Source organism: Loxodonta africana, chromosome 8 (genome assembly GCF_030014295.1).
Source record: "Loxodonta africana isolate mLoxAfr1 chromosome 8, mLoxAfr1.hap2, whole genome shotgun sequence".
In the NCBI taxonomy this organism is placed as follows: Eukaryota; Metazoa; Chordata; class Mammalia; order Proboscidea; family Elephantidae; genus Loxodonta; species Loxodonta africana.
In genome coordinates this window covers 32,584,886-32,603,968 of record NC_087349.1, presented here as the reverse complement: position 1 = coordinate 32,603,968, position 19,083 = coordinate 32,584,886, and the positions used below count along the sequence as shown (strand labels likewise).

Sequence of the window (19,083 nt, the reverse complement as noted above, 5' to 3'; positions counted from 1 at the left end):
TTCAGGAGCACTATAAATTGTGAGAAAAACACACCTGAGCAGAAGTTGAGAGAAAATTCTCAGATCCCTGCAAATCATGCCAATGGAATGATGTGCTCCTCTGGTGGGAATGTGGCATAACGGAGTAAAACAGGACCCCATTACTAATTGTGTGGCCTTAGGAAAGTTTCTTATCCTTTTGATCCCCTGTTTAATTATCTATACAATGGGAGTACAAATATCCTCTAGGATTGTTGTGAGAATAGTAAACAATAATATGCAAAAATGCCTAGTACAGGATTTTAAAAAACCAAACCCATTGCCATCAAGTCGATTTCAACTCATAGTGACCCTAGAGGACAGAGTAGAACTGCCCCAAAGGATTTCCAGGGAGCAGCTGATGGATTTGAACGGCTGACCTTTTATTTAGCAGCCGTAGCTCGCAACCAGAGCACTACCAGGGCTCCAATACAGGATAAAAAAAAGATAGCACTCAGTAAATAGTAGCAACGTTAAAATTCTCCCTCTGCTAGGTCACTCCCTCTAGCAAACAACCATAATCTGGTGTCTCCCATCTTAAAAGAAAAAAAAAAAAAGCAAGCAGCTCCTTGACACCAGGCTTCAGCTCCATTTCTCTTCTTCCACAGACAGCAAAATGTCTAGAAAGAAACCACCTCTACTTCCGCACCTCATCCTCTCCTCACTTCACTCCAGTCAGGTTTCCTATCCCTCTTCCACTGGATCTATTCTTGTCAAAGTCACCAATGACATTGATTCTGTCCTCAATATTATAACACTTCTTAGCAGCATTTGACCCTGTTGACACACCCTCCTCAATTAGCTTTCTTATCTTGGGTTCAGTGACACCACACCATCCTGATTTTCCACCTTTGTCACAGAAAGCTCCTTCTTAGTATCCTTTGCTGGATCCTTTCCCTCAGTTCAAGCTCTAAATATTGGAGTATCTCAGGTTCAGCCCTAAAACCCCATCTCTTTTCTATCTTCACAACCTCCATGGGTAACATTATCCAGTCCTATAGTTTTCAAAAACATTTAAAAAGACTCCTAAATTTGAATCTTCCCCTGAACTCCAAATTCATATGTTCAACTGCTTTCTTGACATTTTCAAGTGATAAGCACTTCAAGTTAAACAGATTTAAAAAAAAAAAAAAAAATTCAACTCTTGACATCCTCCCTCTACTCCTCAAGTCTTCCTCCATCTTGGTAAATGGCATCACCATCCACTCATTGGTTCAGGACAAAAGCACTGATACCTCTTAATCCAAAATCCTACCTATTAGCTTGCCTTGACTTCTAAAATGTATCTACAATCTGCTTCATCTCTGCTACCAAACCCCAAGACCAGACTACCATCCTTTCTTATCTGAACTACTGCCAAACTGGTCTCCAAGCTTCCGCTACATCCCAGTCTTCCACGGCAGCTGGAGTGAACTTTTAAAGACATGAATCAGATCATGTCACTTTCATGTTTAAAATCTTTCAGTGGCTTCTCATTGCAAGTAGAATGAAATCCAAATTGTTCACTATGGTTCATTAAGGCTTACATGATAAAGCCACAGCTTACTCTCCAATCCATCTCATTCCCTCCTTCCGATTGCATGTTACCCTCTCCTCTCACCGGCCTTCCTTCTTTCCTCTATGCTTTTTTTTCTTTATTTTCCCCTTCAGGTCTTGCCCTAGCTGTTTCCTCTGCCTGAAACTCTCTGCCTCAGATCTTCTCATGACAAGTCCCTTCTCATTATTCTCCAAGAGGCCTTCCTAGATCACCCAGTCTAAAGCAGTACCCACACCCTTGGTTATGCTCTATCTCATCACCCATCTTTATTTTCTTTGTATCCTTTATAATTATCTAAAATTACCTGTTTATCTATCTGTTTACTTACGTATTATCTTTCTCCCCTCCACTAGAATGTAGTTCCATGAGAGCAGACACTGATCTCTCTTATTCATCTCTGTATCCTTTCCACCTGGGCAGTGTCTGACATGCAGTGGTGGTGGTGGTTGCTGTCAAGTCAATTCCAACTCATGGCAACCTCATGTGTATAGGGTTTTCAAAGCCTTTCAGAAACAGCTTGCCAGGCCCATCTTCCAAGGCACCTCTGGGTGCATTCGAACTGCCAAACTTTCAGCTAGTAGTTGAGTGCATAACCTTTGACATCACCCAAGGACTCCTTTGACACACAGCAGACACTCAAAAATATTTGCTGAATGAAGGAATGAACAGTAGCTGTTATTGCTCTGTCTATAGGTTCTTTTCTTCTCATTCTATGCTCTCCATCCGTATTTTAAATGTCAGTGTTTCCCAAGGCTCAATTGGTTATAAGGTTCCTTCTTTTATACATCCCTTATTTTGACCTTGTCCTCTCTTTTCCATGTCTACTTCCTTCCTCAACTTCTTAGTCTCCTAATTGGTCGTCTTCTCTTCAGTCTCACTGTTCTTAATTCCAGTCTCTAATTTTTCTAATATAGAAATTTTCAGTTAACAACCTCCAAAGTTTCCCCATTTTCTAAAGACTTCTAGGTAGGATTGGAAACAGTCCCCTGAGATTGGACACCTGCCTTCTCTTAGGATTACAGCTCACAGCTCCACTATGGGCCCCTATGCTCCAACCATTCCAGAATGTCTTTCAAATTCCACCTGTTTCCACTTCTTTGCTCTGGTACAGAATGCTGCTTCTGCTGGAAATGCCCTTCCATCAGTGGCCCCTCCCATCTGTATGTTAAACTCACATTCTTCCTTCAAGACCTAATTCAAGGATCTCTTCCTTGATAAAATCTCCAGTTCACCAAGTCCAAATTGGTCCTTTTTTTTCCTGTGCTTCACTTTAATACGTACATTTGTTATTGTGCTTTTCAAGCTGTGTCATAATTATTTATTAGCTTGATACCATATTGTGAGTTCCTTGATGGCAGGGACTATCTTGAACCTTTGCATCTCCAGCTCTCTGCCTGAAATATAATAATATGTTGACAATAAATATCTGTTAATAGAGAAAAATACAGTAAAGCCTAGAGTGTTCAGCCACTAAATAAACATACATTGTAACGAATAAGATAAGCTGCATTTCAAAATCATCAGTTAAAAAGTATCAATGAAAGATCAAAGTAATATGCTACCACTCTTCAACATTTACCAGAAAGGAGTGATAGAAGAATAGAAATTACATGTTCTGGGAATACATAATTTAGGTCAGAGCTCAAGGATTTTGAAATCACAGTTTTGAGAACCATTCATTACCACCTGCCTCAATGCTCCATTTGCCACTTTTAAAAATGATCAGTTACAATTGGTCTCAACCCACCTGGATCAAAGGAGAATGAAGAACAACAAGGTCACACGATAACTAAGAGCCCAAGAGACAGAAAGGGCCAAATGAACCAGAGACCTACATCATCTTGAGACCAGAAGAACTAGTTGGTGCCCAGCCACAATCGATGACTGCCCTGACAGGGAGCACAACAGAGAACCCCTGAGGGAGCAGGAGATCAGTGGGATGCAGACCCCAAATTCTCACAAAAAGACCATACTTAATGGTCTGACTGAGACTAGAGGAATCCCGGCAGTCATGGTCCCCAAACCTTCTGTTAGCACAGGACAGGAACCATTCCTGAAGACAACTCATCAGACATGAAAGGGACTGGACAGTGGGTAGGAGAGAGATGCTGATGAAGAGTGAGCCAATTATATCAGGTGGACCCTTGAGACTGTGTTGGCATCTCCTGTCTGGAGGGGGGATGGGAGGATAGAGAGAGTTGGAAGCTGGCAAAATTGTCACGAAAGGAGAGACTGGAAGGGCTGACTCATTAGGGGGAGAGCAAGTGGGAGTATGGAGTAAGGTGTATATAAACTTATATGTGACAGTCTGACTTGATTTGTAAACGTTCACTTGAAGCTCAATAAACGTTAATAAAAAAAATGATCAGTTAGACAAGCTATGGAAGGGGAGAAAGTGGTTTGCAATTCATATATCTGATGAAGGTCTAGTATCCAAAATACATAAAGAACTCTTACAACTCAACAACAAAAAGACAAACAGCCAGATTAAAAAATGAGCAAAGGACTTGAATAGCCATTTCTCCCAAGAAGATACACCAATGGCCAACAAACACATGAGAAGATGCTCAACATCATTAGTCATTATAGAAATGCAAATCAAAACCACAATGAGATAACACTTCACAGCCAAGAGGGTGGCTATAAAAAATGGAAAAAAGAAAGTGTTGGTGAGGACATGGAGAAATCAGAACCCTCATACTTTGCCGATGGGAATATAAAATGATATGGCACTGTGGAGAACAGTTTGATAGTTCCTCAAAAAGGTAACATAAAATTACCATATGACCCACTAGTCCTGCCCTTGGTGTATACCTGAAAGCAGGTACTCAAACAGATGCTTGTACACGAATGTTCACAGCAGCACTATGCACAATAACCTAACAGTGGAAACACCCTAAGCATACATAAAAGGATAGCTAATAAGCAACTTGTGTCATTCAGCCATAAAAAGGAATGGCGTACTGATACATGCCACAACACGGATGGATCTTGAAAGCATTAGGCTAAGTGAAAGAAGCCAGGCACAAAAGTTTACATATTGTATGATTCCATTTACATAGTGAATCCATACATTTATATAGTAAATCCACAGAGACAGAAAAGTAGATTGGTAGTTGCCAGGGGCTGGGAGAGGAGGGAAAGGGGACTTGCTGCTCAATGGGTACAGGGTTTTCTTTTGGAATGACAAAAATATTTTGGAACTAGATAGAGGTGCTACCACCACTACACTGTGAATGTACTAAATGCTCTTGAATTGTACACTTTAAATGGTTAATTTTCTTTTATGTGAATTCCACTTCAATAAGAGATAACTGCCAGTCAACAAGATCTTTTATTTTGTATGCGTCTTATCTTGATTCCAGAAAACAAAAATAGCCAGCAGCCTCCTTATTATGAGAGCTCTGGATTATATTGAAATTTCTGGACCATGTACACAAATCAGTTCTTTTAATAGTCCTTGGAAATACAGATCAACTGTGCAGATGCCAAAGGGAAGAGGGATGCATGATGTTCTTTAGATGGGCCCTGAAAATACTGTGAACACTAATAACTGCACAGAACTGTTGCACAATAGCCCGTGGTAACTGCAGAAGTGCAGTATAAATATAAACCTTTTTTTTTTTTAACGTTTAGTTCCTAAATTATCTGAAAGACCAAAGTAGGATGTACATCTCAACTACAACATAAGGCCTCTCCTGCCAATACAAAACTATCCTGAGGCCTGGTTTTCCTGCCATTAATGTTAGCACAGAAGTCCCTGAATGGTGCAAATGGTTAAGCATTAGACTACTAACTGAAAGGTTGGTGGTTCGAATCTACCCAGAGGTTCCTTGGGAGTGGTGGCTGGTGATCTTTTTCCAAAAGGTCAGAGCTTTGAAAACCCTGTGGAGTGCAGTTCTAGTCTGCACACATAGGATCACCATCAGTCAGAACCAGCTTGCCGACAACTAACAACAACAAGAGTTAGCATTTCATCTTTATAAAATCTCTGTTAAAAAGCACCTGAGGTTTCTCCCATTCAAAAATTAATTCTCATTATTCTGCTGGCTGTGTTAGTTCTTAGATCAACCCAGATTTAAAATCATTATGTTTTTTCCAGTGGATTGCAATTTTCAAAGAGAGACCAGTACTCAATGGGGAAGGAGAAGACACAGGAGGCCAAGTTAGAGGGGAAGTCTGAAAAGGGAAGGAAAGGACTGGAGGCAAATTTCAGTCTGCTTTTGACTAAGGCAGGCCTTGCTTTTTACACAAAAATGTGGGGATGGAAAATTGTATATGAAGAAACCAGAGCAATCACTTCTTAAAAGACACGGAGCTTTTTTCATAAGAGTTAACATTCAAATTTGAGTCTCTAGCACTCAAGACTACTCTCAGTTCCCTAAAGATAAGCAGTCTTTGTTTTCTGCTTACTTTACAGAGTGAGGACTCATGAGCTAATGCCCTGCAAAAGTGTTGAAGTTTAAAAGCAATACATAGGCCTCCTAGCTTGGGGTGGACTTCATTTACAGCATTTTATATGAAACTTGATGGGGGCATTGGTGGTTCAGGGGTAGAATTCTCACCTTTCATACGGGAGACCCCAGTTTGATTCCTGACTAATGCACCTCATGCATAGCTGACCATCTGTCAGTGAAGGCTTGCATGTTGTTATGATGCTAAATTGGTTTCAGTGAGGCTTCCAGACTAAGACAGACTAGAAAGAAAGGCTTGGTGATCTACTTCCAAAAATCAGCCAATGAAAAACCTATGGATCACAAAGGTCTGATCCACCAACTGATGACAAAGTTGGTCCAGGACCAGGCAGCATTTCATTCCACTGTGCATGGGGTCACCATAAGTTGGGGGCCAACTCCATGGCAGTTAACAACATATGAGTTCTAATTGAATGGGATTACCCTACATTGCATCTTTAATGAAAGTGCGAGAAAATCTTAGAAAACCAAGACTCCTGCCAAAATGTCAGAACTAGGGGAAAACCCCCACAATAATGAAATGTTTTTCTTGAAAAAGAGCAAGAAAGAAGATGAACCCAAAACTTCCTGTACTTACCACACCCAAGCAGAGCAGATTCTAACAGCCAAAAGTATGAAATTAACAGGAAGATCGATCACTCCTGAGACAGAAACAAATGGCAACATAGGATGCAGGAAATGGAGAGATTATGGTAAAGTCTGATCAGCAGATGGTTGTTATACAAAATAAAGTTCTCTTTGCCAGATACAGGATGTTGTTGCTGTTATTGTGTGCCATGGAGAAGATTCCAACTCATAGCAACCCTGCGTGACAGAGTAGAACTGCCCTTTAGGGTTTTCTTGGTTGTTGTGTTTACAGAAGCAGATTACCAGGTCTTTCTCCCAAGAAGCCACTGCGTGGGTTTGAACCACCAACCTTGCAGTTAGCGGTTGAGTGCTTAATCATTGTGCCACCAGGGATACCTAGATACAGGATAGATTCCAATATTGTTATCAAGTACAATGATTTACTGAAACCTTCGTTTTATAAAGGGCACATATAAGGTTTTAAAAAGCTATGACTTACTGCCTGAAAAATACTCTTGAAGAGTAATTTGATGGTAACAATACTTATTACCATCAGCATATCCCAGGGTCCTTTCCTCTGATCCAGCCTCCAATGGTATCCTAATACAGGCCAATCCTTAAAATAAAATGGACCCAAGCTCTGCCACTTCCAAGTGAGAGCTGACTGCTGCCTTTCACATAACCAGTAGCTGCATGGTCGTCTTAAGTCCTCAGTGTTATGGGCTTCCATTTCTAAAGTACCTTTACCTTTGATTTAGACCTGATGTGAATGAGTAAATACCTTATATATTCTTACATATTCATATTTTCTTTTGCTCCATTTACCACTTTTAAAAATGATCAGTTACAATTGGTCTCAACCCACTTGGATCAAAGGAGAATGAAGAACAACAAGGTCACACGATAACTAAGAGCCCAAGAGACAGAAAGGGCGAAATGAACCAGAGACCTACATCATCTTGAGAGCAGAAGAACTAGTTGGTCGTCTTAAGTCCTCAGTCTTATGGGCTTCCATTTCTAAAGTACCTTTACCTTTGATTTAGACCTGATGTGAATGAGTAAATACCTTATATATTCTTACATATTCTAAAGTACCTTTACCTTTGATTTAGACCTGATATGTCTTTACTTATAATCTATCTTTGATTGTGAGCTCCCACAAAGCAGTGACTGACTCTACGTAGAATTCACAGAATTGATTAATGCTTCTCAAAGATAATAACAAAGATGATGATGGTCTTCAACATCATTTCCAATGCACCTAATGAAATAGTAATCTGGTGAACATGTAAAATATATATTAACTAATTCCTCAAAAATATATGTTATACATTAGAGAGAGAGAGAGAACCCTGACTATTAGAAACACCATGGAACATATCAAAGATACAGAAAGACTGGCCATTGCCGTCTTGAAACTTGCAATCTTCTTGAGGAGATGAGAATAATATATGTGAAATAAATTTTAAAAACACTGTGATTTGACTGTCTCTGTCTTTACCACCCAGTTCATAGATTTCATCCCATCAACATTAATACCTAAATCTTAAAGACTTGAATCCTATATGGACCGGACTGTAGGAAGTCAAAATTTAGCAGGATGTTACACTGGGACTCATCCTCTCAAGTTTATTCACCAATCTAACAGGTATCATAATATAAAATTTAAGTAAAATATATCCCGCTCCACCCCCAAGGCAGAATTTGCAACTAAAATTTAGAACACGTTCCATTATTCTTTATATCTCTGAATATAATAAGTGGTCAGAGAAGGGAGGAAGGGGAGAAAATTGGTAAATAGCTTTATTTGAAAAGAGCTGTTGCCTTTTAACCGCAAACCCAGTGAGGGGGGTCCTCAAGGAGAGCCCTCAGACAGCTTTGAGATGTGTTTACTGCAGCTGGCAGACTCAATAGGCTGCTGCCTGCCTCAAGCCTGAAAAAGCTAAAGCAGACTTCGGGCAGCAGTCTGACTTTCTCTAAGGGATATCTAGAGGTCAGAGTTCCCAGCTTTTACAGAGTCCCAATGGCATATATTTCCATGTAACCCCAAAGTCCACTAAGTGTGTGCTGTTTAAACTTATTTTTCATCACGGTACTCTTAACTCTTCCAAAATCTTAAGTAGAAGCCTAACATGTAAAGCAGAACTACTCTGGTTGAAAATAGAAGTATAAGTCAGGCACTTGGCACTTCTGCTACTCTTTCTCCCTCCCTCCCTCCACCAGGCCCTCACCACCCCTCTTGCAGCCAAGCTACTGAGAGATCCACAGAACACAGAGGCCTCAATGGAACACAGCGTGAAACTCATTGCTCCAAACTCTATCAATTGGTTGAAACTGGTAAGGTCCTTCAGTGGTTATGCTTACTGAACAAATAGCCTTCATCTGCCTAGTAGCAGAACCTCAGCTTTTTGTGTTTGCGTGTGTGTGTGTGTGTGTGTGTGTCTGTGTGTCTGTGTCTATGTCTCCTTGGGAATTTCCAAGGATGGGGAGGTAGACACCTGCCCGACACTCCATAGTGCCTGTGTTCCCCAACTGAATTTTTTCCCCCAAAATATGTGTTAAAATCCTAATCCCTGTACCTATAATGGAGCCCTCGTGGTGTAGTAGTTAAGAGCTTGGCTGCTTACCAAAAGGTCAGCAGTTCGAATCCATGAGGTTCTCCTTGGACACCCTATGGGGCAGTTCTACTCTGTCCTATAGGGTCACTACGAATCGGAATTGACTCGACTGCAGTGGTTTGGTTTGGGTTTTTTTTGGTACCTGTAATAAATACAGGGAACCCTGGTGGTGTAGTGGTTAAGTGCTACTGCTGCTAGCCAAAAGGTTGGGAGTTCGAATCCACCAGGCGCTCCTTGGAAACTCTATAGGGCAGTTCTACTCCGTCCTATAGGGTCGCTATGAGTCCGAATCGACTTGACGGCAACAGGTTTTGTTTTGCTTTGTTTTTTCTTTTATAATAAATACAACCCTGTTTTGGAAACAAGGGTTTCTTTTTTTATATCAGTTAGGTCATACCAGAAAGGGTGGTATAACTTAAGAGTTACAAAAAGCAGAATAGATACAGACACACAAACAGAGGGAAGACAGATGCCAAGTGAGAGCATGTCTACAAGCCAAAGAACACCAAACATTATCAGAGATGCCAGAAAGAAGGAGAGAGGCCCACAGAAAGAATCAACATGATCAAGACCAGGATTTAGACTTCTCACCTCCAAAATCAGGAAAAAATTAATTTCTGTTCTTTAAAGCCACCCACTTATGGTATCTGTTACAGCAGCACTAGGAAGCTAAGGCAGCGCCTCTGCTCAGCCCTGTCTTCCTCTAGAGTCTGCCCCTGCTCAGCCCTGTCTTCCTCTAGAGTCTGCCCCTCTCTGTTGGCCACATGACACTGCCTTCATCAGCTGACCATGTTGCCAACACTCCACTCAGGCCCCTGTCCACACCACTGTCGACGCTTCTGCATCACCGTCACCATTCTGCCTGTGACTTAGTGACCTCATCACCTTTCCAACCAGGTCACTCGCCTGCTCACAATGACCTCCTCCCACCCTCCAATGCATCCTGGGATGTGTGGTTTCTCCTCTGGCACCACCTGTACCTTATTGGATCTCTGACAGTTGGCTCTCTAATAGGAAGGAAATACCTCTCTTTTTTCTGTTAAGCTCTTGTAGCAAAATCCCTACAACAGAGTTTCTGGGGCCCTAAAGATAAGTTCTTTCATATACAGCAAACTGGTGAGCTAGACAACGAGTCAGGGAGGGTTCACATTATATTTGAAACCTTTTTCTCCCTTCTAACTCAGACTTCGACCTCACTGTAGCCTATCATAATAGACTCCCTATTCCCTTATAAGGACTTTTATTTCAGAGATCCTATTGTCTCCCTTTAACATGGCTTCCCTAAACACATCCTCTACACAACTGAACACCAAATATGGTCAGAGACCAAGTTCTTTCCACTGACACTTATGGCGTCCAGGCAAATAAGAGAGATATTTGAAATCTGTTTAAGTGTTCCTGACCATTTCCTGCATCATCATCATTTTCATAATCGTCATCATTTATTGAGTGCCATTCTGGGACAAGCATTTTTCTGTGAGTTTGACAGGTATTTTCTCATTAACAGCCTTATAAGGTAGGTACTTTATCATCCTCATTTATGGATAAGGGAAACTAAGACACGTGGGCATTAAGTAACTTCCCAAGGTCATGCAGTTACTAAGTGGAGGACCCAGTGTTCCATGACGTTTAAGGAGCTTTTATCTGCTTACGGACATAGGACTTCAGAAGGCTGTTGTCTAACTTCACCCTCATGCAGCTGGTGACTCAGGGCCATTAAGATGCCCTGTTGTAAAGATAAGTTACATGTATAGAAAGGAAAGCTAAGTAGTGTGGTACGGACCATAGGTTACATGGGGGTTGATATATATGGGAATATATGGGAAATTGTGCTTATGTGGAAGTAGCTGAGAGACAAAGAGAAATGAGTGACCACATATGGTCCTCTGAAGGCATACTCCTTCCTCCAGACAACTCTTAACTATTCCTTAGTTTGCTCTTTTCCTAGTTAGATGAACTTTTTCTTGTCTTCACTTTATTTCTAATGAATAATTTAGATACCTAATTTTACTAAAAATTTCATGGGCAAAATGAGGAGAAAGGTGGGCAAAGTGTGAAAATAGAAGCAGTAAGTTTAAAAAATTAATAATATAGGGAGCATAGATGAACCTTGAAACCATCATTCTGAGAGAAACAAGTTACTCACATGATTCCATTTATATGAAATATCTAGAATAGGCAAGTGAATACAGACCTAAATTTATTAGTGGTTACCACAGGTGAGTGGGAGGGAGGAGGAAAAGGGAACTCATGCATTAGGGGACACTGAGCTTCTACGAGGGGTGATGGAAAAAAATTGGCAATAAGTAATGGTGTGGGTTGCAGAATATGATGAACAAAATCAATGTCACTAAATTGTACGTGTGAAGAACGTGTAAATGGCAAATGTTTTGTCCCATATGTATTTATCACAATAAAAATAATACTACTGGTAGAGAAAACTAGACAGAGACAGGAAGAGGTAAAGAGGAAAGCAGCTGCCCTCTACCCTCACTTCAGGAAGTGAGAAACGACGTGTAGAATACAAGAAGCACATAAACCAAACATCTCTCTATTACAAGCATGACATGAGACTACAGATTCGACCTGTGTGCCTGCATCTTCTTTGCAAGAAGCAAACTTTTGCTAATGTCTTGGCTTTTTGTTATCAAGGACTTAGCAGATTCTCATAGCGATTTTTCTGTAAATCAGTCATTTAAAGTGAGCATGAATTGGCCCTCATTCAAGTCAGTAGGGCTGCTTTCCCTTCTGTTCCAAAAAAAGAAATATAATTTACTGACATAAGGCTTCTTTTGCAAAATCTATTTGTGATTATATAAGATAACATGAAAAATAGTATTTGCCACATAAAGTCAAGAGGGATGGACTCTGTAACCCTGACTAAAAATTTCATTTCAGTTACAAGTTTTTATCATTTCTCCTTTCTTCTGTTCTTCCTTTTCAAAGGAAGTTATTGATACTGTTTACACAATGAGCTGGCTTAATGCAAGCTTGGAAAGCGAGAAGTTTGATTTTGAGCCCTCACATACCTCTCATCTTCACTTCACGCAGTCTTTTTTTTTTTTCCATCAGTTTTTCCCTCAATTTCTTTGTATGTGTATATATTTACAAAATCGAGATCCTACACAATTTTGCATCTTGCATTTTTCATTTAACATCATATTCGAAGTGTTGTTTTCATAGTGCTATTTGAATTTTTTAAGTGGATTCTGGGAGATGCAATGCCTAAATGAGGATTTTTACCAGTGCAGAGTGGTTATCACAGTGGTTAGTAAGAGGCTTTTGGTGAGCGAAATCTTTTGGTGCTCCTCAAACCATGAAGCATTCATTATGCCACTCTACCGCCCTTCCTCTCTCTACTTCAGGCAGGACTAGGTTAAACTCAAGGAGCTCTGGTGGCACAATGGTTAAATGCTTCACTGCCAATTGAAAGGTTCGAGCCCACCAGCCACTGAGTGGGAGAAAAGACCTGGTCATCCACTCCTGTAAAAATTACAGCCTAGGAAGCCCATTGGGGCAGTTGTACTGTGTCCTATAGTGTTCCTATAAGTAGGAATTGACTACACAGCACACGACAACAACTGGTTAAACTTACAGTACATGACATACCAGGAGTGGGCCTGTCATCTGTCATGTCCAACCATGATAACAGTAGTTTGTCTAAATTGTGGTGTCCCATATTCAAAACTTGCAGAGAAAATAGTGTTCCTGAATGATGACTGATATATACTGAGTGCTTACTAAGTGCCAGGCATGTGCCAAGCACTTGTCATTATCCTCTCAAGAACCTTGTGAAATAGGAACTACTAGGTTAACTATAAGAAATTGCTGATACTTGTTTGGTTTTGACCTATAGAAATGGCAATTTCATATTTCAGCCTGATATTGTTATCCCATTCTACAGATGAGTTAACTGAGGCTGGTAACATTAAGGAATTTGCCCAAAATAAGTGATGGAGCCAAATATCTGAATTCAGGCAGTGTTGATTCAAAGACTCCTAGTGGTCTTCAAATCATAAACAGAATGTATATGGGCAGGTATCATACACATTTTTACATGTGTAGAAAGTCTCAGAAAAGTATTCTTCATATTCTTCATTAATAATAGTTTCTCTTCTTCTGGAATGAAGAATATTTTTACTGTTGCTGCCAAATTCTTAATAAAAAAAAAAAAAAACAGGGCCATAGAGTCGATTCCAACTCATAGTGACCCTATAGGAAAATTCTTAATAGAGAGACAAAATTCTCAAAAGAAGCCCCACTGTAATGAAATTGTTCATTACTTTTCCAAAGGTTCTAATATCCTAGTAATTGCCCATTAATCACACTGCTGACCTTTATCACGGTGGTTCTGAGGATTGTAACGGGACTCCACTACCTCAGAAATGATTCACCTGCTTAGTCTGGTTTAATTTGTTGATTTGTTCAGGAGTGGAGGTTTAGTAAGACGATACCTGAGAGAAGGAGACATGCATACTGAAGGTAGCCTAGGAGGGAGCTGAGTTGTTTTCTTGTGTTTTGTTTTCAGATAAATATGAGATGACCAAAAACCTATTACACTAAAATATAACCTAATTCGATGAAAATTAGAGGAGACGGTCTGGACATGTATAATTCACTTGGTCTTGAACCTATCATGATTGCACATAGAATGCTAAAGAACATAGAAAGCTGTAGAATATGGAGATAAGCTGAGAGAGTATCACCCTGAAAAATGAAAGGGCAGATAGCCCTGCTGAGGAATGGACTGCTATTTATTTTCAGGATCATTGAGAAAGGTGATCTCTCGTTGGATGAGACAACCTCTTCATAAAGAGAAGCATCTGAAATAAGGTGTGCTTTACTATTTCCTTCAAGTTTATTGTTATTTTATGTCTTCCTTGATTTCAGTTTACCTTGATGAACATATAAGCAATCAATTTAAAACTATTCCATTATACAATATAAAATTATAATCACGTGGACCCAAACAATCACCACCTAGTTATAACAGTGATTCTCGGTTCTACTGGCACATTGGACTCACTTGTGGACCATTTAAAAAACAGTTATGCCACATCAAATCAATTATACAGAATTTCCAGGGACGGGTAGACACTGATATTTTTAAGAGGTCCCTAAGTTATTCTAATGAGCAGTCACAATTGAAAACCCCTATTCTACAGGAATACATATTCATGTCTATGGAAAGAAAAACTGCAGGAATCAAAAACTCTGTGAAATTTTAGTTGCTTTTCCTTCCATTTGTTTTTCCAGTAGAAATACAACTAATCCAATAAATAAATCACTTCATAGTACCCCTTTTTTCACTGGCCTAGAAGAAGCTTAACTTTAGCCTTAGGCCTTATCCAACATAAAGTTAGAGAAAGCAGTAACCAAAAAATCTCTCTGCACAACTAGCACCCAGATCTTGCATTCTAATACCATTCTCCAGTACAAGTTGCTGGAGCTCCTTGGAGAAATCGCTGATTCTAGAACTGGGTCATGCAATATATAGATGAGCCAGGAGTATCTTATAATGCCAAAAAGTAAGAAAATACTAAAAACAGAAAACCCACAATGATGGGTGTATGTCAAAGGGACACAGTAGCCATCTGAAAGAGCTCCCAGTGACCAATGCTGTAACAATTTGAGCAATACAATAAAAGAAGTGGTATTGGATTTTAGCCCAAAGTAAAAAGTAAATACACATAAATATAAGTAATAATTGTAGAAGTGATTATAAGTAATAATTGCATAAATAAATAGGGGACAGGAGACAAATCTCCTACGCAGAAGAATTCCAAATAATTCATGCAGCTACTCCATTCCTTAAGAGTAAGTGGAATCATCATAGGGTCTCACTACGGAAGAGGCAACAAAGGAGTAATCCTACAGTAGGAAATCTGACAAACCTCCAGGTTGACATTAGCAATGATCAGTCATATTGATAGTATGTACCCTTGAAATGATATGATGAAAGGGCACTTTACCTCTGTGTTCTTCCTCTCAAAAACACATAGCCCCATTCTATCATGAGAAAGATATTATACAAGTTCCAATTGAAAGACATTCTAAAAATACCTGACGAGTACCTCAAAACTGTCAAGATCATCAAAAACCAGGAAAGCCTGAGCAACTGTCACAGCCAAGAGGAGCCTAAGGAGATGTGATGACTAAGTGTAATGTGGTATTCTGGACCCTGAAAGAGGAAAAGGACATTAGATGAAAACGAAGGGCATCTGAGCAAAATAAGAACTTCAGTCAATAATAAATGCATCAATATTAGTTCATCAATTGTAACAAATGTACTGTACTGTGTTGAGGGTCCCCGAGACCACCCTCCAGCTGGATGATTCACTAGAAGAGTTTACAAGTCTTAGAAAAGCTGTTATACTCACAGTTACAGTTTATACAGTGTCATGGATTGAATTGTGTCCCCAAAAAATACCTGTCAACTTGGATAGGTCATGATGCCCTTGTATGATTGCATGATTGTCTACTATTTTATCTTCTGATGTGATTTCCTTATATGTTGTAAATCCTATTACTATGATGTAATAAGATGGATTAGTGGCAGTTATATGGATGAGGTCTACAACATTAAGTAGTATCTAAAGCCAATATCTTTTGAGGTATAAAAGAGAGAAGCGAGCAAGAGACATAGAAATCTCACATCACCAAGGAAGCAGTGCTGGGAGCAGAGCACATCCTTTGAACCTGAGGTTCCTGTGTTGAGATGCTCTCAGACCAAGGGAAGACTGATGACAAGGACCTTCCTCCAGAGCCACCAGAGAGAGAAAGGCTTCCCCTGGAGCTGACGCCCTGGATTTGAAACTGTAGCCTGCCTACTAGACAGTGAGAGAATAAACTTCTCTTTGTTAAAGCCATCCACTTGTGGTATTTCTGTTATAGCAGCACTAGATGACTAAGACATACAGTGAAAGGATACAGATTAAATTCTACAGAAGGAAAAGGCATATGGGGCGAAGTCCAGGAGAGACTAGGCACAAGCTTCCAGGTGTTCTCTCCCAGTGGAGTCACACGGACATGTTTGATTCCCCCAGCAATGATGTGTGACAATGTGGAAGTATTACCAACTAGATAAGCTTACCTGACCGTTGGTGTTTAGGGCTTTTATTGGAGGATCAGTCACATAGACATGCAGCACCTGCATGTCTGGACTCAGCTACTAAGACTCTAGCCTTCCAGCACAAAAACAGGGACTCACCATAAATCATATTGTTAGGCATAAACTATCTGATCAAACCGGTGCCTTGTGGCCCAAGACATCAGGCATACAAAAACATTTATCAGGCACAATATTCCAAGGGCTCAGAGCTCATCTCCTAGAAGTCAGAAGGGCCAGTCCTGAAGGCAGACCTTTCTTGAGAATGTAGAGAGTTTCAGTAACCCAGGTCTGCTAAGTTAACCCTTTCCTGTACATATACTAATGTTAATAATAGGGGAAACTGGGTTTAGGGTATATGGGAACTCTTAGTACCATTTCTCAATTTTTCTGTAAATCTAAAACTATTCTAAAAAAAAAAAAAAAATTTTTTTCTCATCTATCTGCCAAAATGGAAACCCTGATGGCATTGTGATTAAGAGCTACAGGTGCCAACCAAAAAAGAATATTTATGGACCATACTATGTTCCAGGTTCCATGCACCCTGGGAAAGGGACCTGACCTGGGGCAAAGCAGCTCTCTTCAACTGAGTCCATCCACACAGAGGGCTACGACTGAGGGCTCTTTACCTGCCAAGCCCCCAGCAGCTGGGATTAAGCTGTTCACTCCTGGAGGGGATCCGGGCAGCATACCACAGTGTCCAGTACTGTACCATTTTATGTATGATATTTTCACAATAAAATTTTTTGTAAAAGAAGAGGAAATGGGTAGGGGAGGAAGGCCAAGCTGTAAGGGGAATCATTTAGAAATGATACAGAAGCTCAGTCAAGACAAAGTCCAAGTATTACCTGGTGGAGTATGGATGAGAAAGAAAACTGAGCAGAGGGGTGGGAGTGTCTATCTGTGGAGTAATAAATGAGTTTTCAGATGATGGAGTTGAAACCAGTGAATCAGATGTGATTTGGTAGTATAACCCCAACCATTATGATTAACAGACATAGTGGAGTCAGCTTCACGGAGTGAGCTAGTTTGACAACTCCCAGGAAATTAGTATTGCAAATCAGGCCTCTGCTTTGTCCCCACCCAACTGTCAGGGAGTATGCGTGGATGGGGACTTTTATCCTGGGTCCTAAAAGATTTGTGTTCCTTGGATTAAACAATGGAAGGGGATCCACTAAAGTGGTAAAAGATACCACAAGAATTCTAGCATTGATGTATGCCCAAATGATATTTAAAAAAAAAAACAAAAAAAAAAACCCATTGCCATCGAGTCAATTCCAACTCATAGCAACCCCACAGGACAGACTAGAACTGCCCCATAGGGCTTCCTAGGAGTAGCTGATGAATTCAAACTGCTGACCCTTGGTTAGCAGCCATAGCTCTTAATCACTACACCACCAGGGCTTCCAAATGATAATAGGAAGTCACTTTGTCTTCTCTCCTGCTGCCAACCATATCATCATAAAAAATGCACTGCCGTCGAGTTGATTCCAACTCAAAGCAACCCTATAGGACAGAGTAGAACTGCCCCATAGAGTTTCCAAGGAGCACCTGGCAGATTTGAACTGCCGACCTTTTGGTTAACAGCTGTAGCACTTAACCATTATGCCACCAGTTTTGGGTTTTTTTGATCATCGTGAAAGCTACTATTCTTCCCTATAGACCAGGCACCGTTCTAAGTTTTACATGTAATATCTCATTCACTCTTTACACAGCTAAATGAGGTTGTCGTTAGTTGCTGTCAAGTCAGCTCCCACTCATGACGATCCCACGTACAACAGAAAGAAATGTTGCCTGGTCCTGCATCATCTTCACAATTTTTGGTATGCTTGGGTTCATTGTTGTGGACACTGTGTTATTTTGAGTACCTTCAAACCTCGGGAGGTCATCTTCTAACACTTTATCAAACAATAGTCTATCGTGATCTTTAGGGTTTTCATTGGATAACTTTCTGAAGTAGATCGCGAGGTCTTTCTTCCTAGTCTGTCTTAATCTAGGAGTTCCACTGAAACCTGTCCACAATAAGTGACCCTGCTGGTATTTGAAATATGAATGGCATAGCTTCCAGCATCACAGCAACACACAAGTCACCACAGCAGGATAAGCTGATAAAGGAGTGGTGGAAATGAAGTAGGTATTATAATTATTTGCATTTTATTGATAAGAAAACTGAGGCACGGGTGATTTAAATAACTTACTCAACGTCTCCAAGCTACTAAGTAATTGGACCTGTATAGAATCAAAGCAGCTTGGCACAGAAACATGCCAAGCTGCTTCTCTATTCCAACACTCACTGCCTCCCATAGATGGGGAAGGTATCAACAGGTGGTGTCGCACAGCTGTCTGGGCGGGGTTGCAGCTTGACTTACGGGTCAAGTTGGGTGCGCTCAGTACTGGATGCAGGCTATAGTTTAGGCATGGTGAGTGGGCCTGAGTGGGGAAGGCTATGGGGTGATAGACAGCAAGGGCTCTGAGCACTAGAAACAGCCTTAATCTGGCTCCAGCTCCGGCTCCGGCTCCGGCTCCGGCTCCGGCTCCGGCTCCGGCTCTGACTTGACAGCAGCCCCCAGGAACTCTGCTCTGAGGCCCCCAGACAATTGTATAACACAGGTCTCTACCCATGAGCACAAAAATGGGGAGCAATTAGGTGGTCTATGGCCTGAAGTTCTTGTCTGAGGATGTAGTTTGCAAGATTAAGGGGACCAGTATCACTACACAACAAAAGATGTTGAAAACAGCTGAATTCCTTGGAGAGGCAGC

At 40.6% G+C, this 19,083-nt stretch overlaps 1 long non-coding RNA gene across 33 annotated transcripts in view; it reads right to left on the bottom strand.

Annotated features, from left to right (window-relative positions):
* The window catches only part of LOC111749740 (uncharacterized), a 121,117-nt gene that overhangs the window by 77,438 nt on the left and 24,596 nt on the right, over window positions 1-19,083 (bottom strand). For all 33 annotated transcript variants that reach the window (XR_010322632.1, XR_010322638.1, XR_010322611.1 and 30 more), the window contains 2 exons: window positions 15,290-19,083; window positions 1,884-2,949 (listed from right to left, as the gene is read on the bottom strand). The exon at window positions 15,290-19,083 is cut by the window's right edge. This is a non-coding gene — a long non-coding RNA (uncharacterized LOC111749740). The remainder of the gene's footprint in view (window positions 1-1,883; window positions 2,950-15,289) is intronic.